Source organism: Pteropus alecto, unplaced genomic scaffold, assembly GCF_000325575.1.
Source record: "Pteropus alecto unplaced genomic scaffold, ASM32557v1 scaffold207, whole genome shotgun sequence".
NCBI lineage: Eukaryota > Metazoa > Chordata > Mammalia > Chiroptera > Pteropodidae > Pteropus > Pteropus alecto.
This window is the reverse complement of record NW_006440149.1, coordinates 102726-109393: the sequence shown is the minus strand read 5'-3', so window position 1 is coordinate 109393 and position 6668 is coordinate 102726. Positions and strand designations below refer to the sequence as shown.

Below are 6668 nucleotides of genomic sequence, written 5' to 3'. Positions count from 1 at the left end.
ATATATACAATAGAGGATTACTCAGCCATAAGAAGAGATGAAATATGGTCATTTGTGACAACATGGATGGACCTTGAGATAATCGTGCTAAGTGAAATAAACCAGACAGAAAAAGTTGAAAATCACATGATATCACTTATATGTGTGATATAAACCTAAAAGCAACAAATGAGCCAGACAAAGAAACAGAGACTCATGGACATGACTATAAGCTTCTGGTTGCCAGAAGACCTAGACTAGTGGTTACTAATGGGGTCGGAGAGGAAGCAGGGAGGTAGACAGGATAAAGGAGGTCAAATATAGGGTTTAGGACATGGGTAAACGGGATCAAATATATGGTAGCTGAAGAGAACTGGACTTTGAGTGGTAAACACACAATAGAATATACAGATGTCAAATGATAATGTACACCTGAAAATTACATAATTGTATTAACCAGTTACCCCAATAAACTTAATTAAATTTTTTTAAAAAGAATATATTTTAAATATTGTGTATTAAGTGTTTCTGCTTACTGATACAGGGAATTTTAATGTTGATAAGTGTGAACAATTTACAATTTCATCCCTGGTGGTCTCAATTAACAAAAGTAGTCTGGACAATAATTTGCTTGTATTTAACAATGGCAGCCTTTAATTATGTATTAAGTGTTTCTGCTTACTGATACAGGGAATTTTAATGTTGATAAGTGTGAACAATTTACAATTTCATCCCTGGTGGTCTCAATTAACAAAAGTAGTCTGGACAATAATTTGCTTGTATTTAACAATATGGCAGCCTTTATTCATGCCATTTGAAAACTATGAGTAAATGATCATGTTACACAAATCAGAGGGAGGACCTATGCCCAAATAAAACTTGCTCATCAACACATATAATAAAAATTTAGCTTAATCTAAAAAGTTATTTTTTATTTGAAGTACAAACATAACCCAGGTTAAATTATTTTCTAATTGTTTTTTTGTTTGTTTGTTTGTTTTCTTTTGTTTTTTTGCTTGGAGATACTGGATACTCTTTAGTTTATAACTAATTTAATTAATGAATCTGTTATGTTTTCAATAATCATTTGAAGGGTGAAACAGGAAAGAGAATGCTAGCAAATTAAGAGAATGGAGTCAGTTGATTTTAATCAACAACATGGACACCCTATAAATAATCTATCTGTTATTGACTGTACTTGAAATGTCCTTATAAAAAGCCAGTGCTTTGAATAGATCTTGATTTTCTCTTTAAACAAGAAAGAATTCAAGATGGGACTTGAGGAGACTAGAAGAGAAATGTGTGTTGACAGATGGGCGAGCCTTCCAGTGCTCTGTTGCCAGGTAAAATGAGTCCACTGAAGTTGTGATCTGTTTCTTCCACAGCTGCGAGGCGGCTAGAGGCACATATCACTACTTGTTAGTGTAGACCCAATCCATTTGGAAACTGTCACAAGAAATAACAATTTGACATTTAATAATTCATTTGTTGCTAAAGTCAATACTTTGGAATTGTATATGAGGCATCTCACATTTAATAGCAAGAGCTTGAGCTATTGCTGGCAAGGTCATAACAACTTACTGGTTTTTGAGGCTTGAGGTTTAATAGTACAAAAAAAGAATCACTTTTTATATACACACGACAACTTATGGAAATTTTTCTCTTTTAGTCTGCAAACAGGTAAAATTTCCTTTTAAAGTTAACAATGTGTTTGTGAAAACACTAAATTTATGAAATACTCTTTTCCTAGTAAAACATATTTGAAGAAAAAAAGGATTAAGTTTATTTATGTGATGAAGATGGGAAGCAAGAAAGTGAAATTAAAATATTTACTGTGCCAAGGGCTTTATTTGTATTATATCATTTAATTCTCAAAACAAATTTGTGATTTGGGTATCACCTCCATTTCACCGGTAAAGAAAATGAGGTCATAAAAAAGCATAAATTTAGTTGCAAAAATTACACAACTAATTAGTGAATTAACTAGATTTAAAGGCAGATTTGTCCAATTACAAATCTGTTTAACTTCTATTATATCCATCTATTCTTCAAATATTGTAGGGTGATATTATCCAAAGTTAACGGTCATTAGTAAAGTTTCAATGGTTAAAAAAATAATAAATTTTAAAAAGAAAAAGAAAAAATCACTGCAACCCAAACCTGGAAGAATGCTAAAAATCTACCCTTATGAATATATCCTTTTCTTTTAATCTTTTATACCAGTTCAAGAGAGAGAGAGAGAGAGAGAGAGAGAGAGAGAGAGAGAGAGAGAGAGAGAGAGAGAGAAGAAACCTTGGAAAGCACACTAGAATTGGACCAGAATTCTCCAATTTTGGTCTGTAGAACATTAGAACTGAGGGATGGTTTTGAGGATTGTTATCTGAGAAAAGAGTTAAGTTAGTTTGCAAGATGTTGGGTTAAACAAAGTTAAGTAGATTTCTTCACTGTTTAACTTTCTAAGATTTAATATGTTAATATGAATGGCAACATTACAAGAGGCACTATGAAAATACAGGTCTCCTAAATGTGTTTTTCCACAGGAACTTACTTTACCAAATTCGTTCCACAGAACACCAGCTTGAGAAATATTCTTCTGTGTTGTGTCAGTTATCAACACCCAGGGTGAAGGAAGAGAAGCAGGTTTGCTAAGAAAAAAGGGGCAAGAGCTTGAGCCCCTGAGAGTGAAACATATGTCTCCAAAATTGGAAGAATTCAGGTAATCTACAGTCTCCTTTAACAAACTGCCTACTTTATAAATTTGCTTATAGCTGATGGCACTTGAAGAATACCAAGGAAGAGTAGAGTTAGGCAGTGGAGACACTCCTAGCAGTGGCTTGTAACCTGGATGACAGGTGCTGGCTGGTCTGCACGGAAGCTAGGCTGGTAAGACAGGCTCCCAGTCTCACACAGCTTCCCTATAGCTGCTTCTCCCTCTTGTGGTCATTGGGGAGGCAGAGTTATGTTTCCACACTCAAAAAGGGACTTAGCTTAAAAACGATCTTTTCCAACTGACATGCCAACAGCACCCAAGGCTCAACTACAACAAGAGGGTACACACAACCCACACAAAAGACACGCCTGTAGCACTCAGCACAGGAGATCAGGGAGACTGCACCACTTGGCCCCATAGTGCATCTATTACATAAAGCCACCTTGCTAAGACTGGAAGATGTAGCAGATCTTCCTAATATATAGAAACACTGAAAAGAAGTCAAAATGATGAAACAAACAAACAACAAAAAAATGTCCCAAATGAAAGAATAGGAGAAAACTTCAGAAAAATAACTAAATGGAATGAAGGCAAGCAATCTACCATATGCAGAGGCTATGGTAGTTATAAGGGTGCTCAAGAAACGTAGAACTTCAACTTTGTCTAATAAAGGAAACCATCAAAATGAAAAGACAACCTACTGAATGGGAGAAGATATTTGCCAGTGATACATATGATAAGAGATTAATATCCCAAATTTGTAAACAACTCATAGAACTGAACACCAAAAAAACAAACAAACAATCCAATTAAAAAATGGGCAAAGGACTTGAATAGACCTTTCTCCAAAGAGGACATAGATATTGCAAATAGACATGAAAAGATGCTCAACATCACAAATCATCAGAGAAATGTAAATTAAAACCATAAAGAAATATCACCTCGCATCTGTCAAAATGGCCATAATCAATAAATCAAAAACAACAAGTGTTGGCAAGGATATGGAGAAAAGAGAACCCTTGTGCACTGTTGGTGAGATTGCAAATTGGTGCTGTCACCATGGAAAACAGTATGGAGAGTCCTCTTCTGGGTATTTATTCGAAGAAATCCAAAACACTAATTTAAAAAGATGTATGCACCCCTACGTTCACTGCAGTGCTATTTACAATAGCCAAGATATGGAAGCAACTTAAGTGCCCATCAATAAATGATTGAATAAAGAAGAGGTGGTACATATATACAATGGAATATTACTAGAGGGTGTTATGCGAAAGAAATAAGTCAGACAGAGAAGGACAAATACTATATGATCTCATTTATATAGAGAATCTAAAGAACAAAATAAATGAACAAATGAACATGGAAACATACTCATAGATACAGAGGACAAACTGATGGTTGCCAGATGGGAGAGGGTTTAGGGGGCTGGGTGAAAAATGTAAAGAAATTAAGAAGTATAAATTGGTAGTTACAAAATAGTCATGGGATGTAAAGTAGAGCATAGAGAATATAGACAATAGTATTGTAATAACTATGTATAGTGCCAGATGGGTATATTAGACTAATTGAAGAGGTTACTTCGTAAATTATATAAATGTCTAAGCACTATGCTAGACATCTGAAACTAATATAAAATAATACTGAATGTCAATTATAATTAAATTTATTTGAAAAGTTAGATAAATATAATTTTATATTTAAATAAAACATCATAAAGAAAACCAAATACAGCATCTTCGATGAGGAGTTTGTTTTCTGACTACAGCAGATATATTGGATCTTTTTGGAGGTTTGTCAACAATTACACAGAACACCAGTGCATGCAGGAATTCATGGACAAGAGGCTGACAGGCATAATAGCAAGGATTGAAGACACAAAATCAGAAATTAAGATTCTAAGCATTGGTGGAGGTGCAGGTGAAATTAATCTTCAAATTCTCTTCCAAGTGCAGGCTCAATATCTGGGAATTTTTTTTTATCAGCATTGAAGCTGTTGAACCAAGTGCTGAACAAATCATCAAGTACAAAGAATTTATAGCCAAGTCATCAAACCTCGAGAACATAAAGTTTCTGGCATAAGTAGACATCTAAATATAAAAATAGAATGATTAAGAAAAAAGAAACTTCAGAAGTGGGACATTATTTATACAATTCTGATGCTATATTATGTACAAAATATCTCAGCTACCCTGAAGTTCTTCCATAGTCTCTTAGCTACCAATGCTAAGATTCTTATTTTTCTTGTCAGGAACCAGTGGCTATGACAAGCTATGGAAAAAGTACAAATTTTACTTACCCCAGGATGACCTCTTCCAGTGTGTCACATTTACAGCCTCACTCAGATGCTGGACAAGTTGGAGATTAAGTATGAGTGTTATTACTTTCTGTCCGCCATGGTCATATCTGACTGTCTTATTGATGGCTATGAAAATGGAGACCTGCCCTTGGATTTTTTGAGAGGAATCTGCAACTTTAGTACAACAGCACCACCTGATCTCAAAGCCGAAATTCTGAGAGCCTGAATTCAGTGTAAAGAAAGATTTAAAGGTTCTTTTTAATAATAGTCTGAGATTCATAGTGGTTGAGGCATAAATGTCAATCATGAGAGTGTATTCAAAAATTATATTTTGAACATTATTGATCATTTATTTCTATATTAAAATTACAAATACATCTCATAATATAGAGCATTGTCTCTCATATGTAAAATCTAAAAAATGCCAAGATATTCTTGGACTTCCATGTAGAATCATGTATGATGTTGCTAGTTTTATCTCATCTTTTCTCCAGGTAAGAGACCACATGCAGGCTAAATAAAACATTAGCTAAAAAAATGGAGACACCTAAGTTTCACTGACTTATTGACAATAAAATTCTTCCCATTTGTTGGTTGTATTGGAATTCCCTAGATACTAATAAAATATATAAGGTGTATTCTTTTTTAAAAAACTACAAAAAAAAAATAACCTTTTCCATGATGTCTTCCCTGATCACTTTATCTCAAAAGGTTTCTGCACTCTGGTCACTGTTATTTTCCATCAAAGAACATTACTTGTTCATTTATTTTGTTTACAGCTTTTCAGTGTCTTTTCAGGCAATAAATGGGGGCTAAGATTACTTAACTCACTGGAGTTAGGACACTGAAAATTGGACCCTGACTTTCTCTCTCTCTTTTTTTTTTTTTTTTTTTTTTTTTTTTTTTGCTATGTGGTCTTAGAACATCTTAATTGACCAATTGACTTTCAGTTTTTTCTTCTGTAAAATCTGGTAGATTTAACACCTGTCTAGCTATCTTTTAGTCATAATGTAAATATTAAATATCATAATAGATGTAAAAATCCTTTGTAAATGTTAAATCTCTCTGAAAATTTATTAAATTATTTTAAATGAATAATGAACAATGTACTGTTAATAATAGCTACTAATAATTTATTAAAAGTTTACTTTCCCTGCTAAAAAAAATACCAAGGAAGCAACATTTTTGTGGTCTGATCACACAACATAGGTTTTATTTTTCTAGAGTAATATGTGATGGCTAGCCACAAATTGGGGTAATGAATTTATTTCCATGGCTGTTTCAGTGTGACCAGTAACAATTCAATAGTTAATTTTTTCATGGTTGAGTGTGTGACAACTGCTCACTTAATAATCTAGATGCAAGTGGCCAAACCACGGATAAAGTTGATAGCATTATGCCAGCATGAACCAAACTAAATGAGTATAGCTGCCATTCATTTACCAATCTTACATATATTTTGAGTAAGCAGTTGCTCAAATGCTATGATTTGAGCCATCCAGCTCTCAAATATCTTCCCCTTGTACCCTCTAGAAATCATTGTACCTGGAATTCTTCCTCTGTAGCTATGTATAGAAAATCAGATCAGCAATCCTGACACTCTAGTATTATGACCAATATTGACAAAAAGCTCTGCCATAACTGTCACTTGGAAAATCCTCTCAAATATGTATCTAGGGAAAG

At 33.8% G+C, this 6668-nt stretch overlaps 1 pseudogene; it reads left to right on the top strand.

The window, feature by feature from the left end:
* LOC102879007 overlaps positions 1–5281 on the top strand; it is a 24265-nt pseudogene extending 18984 nt beyond the window's left edge.
* Positions 5282–6668: the final 1387 nt, after the last annotated feature.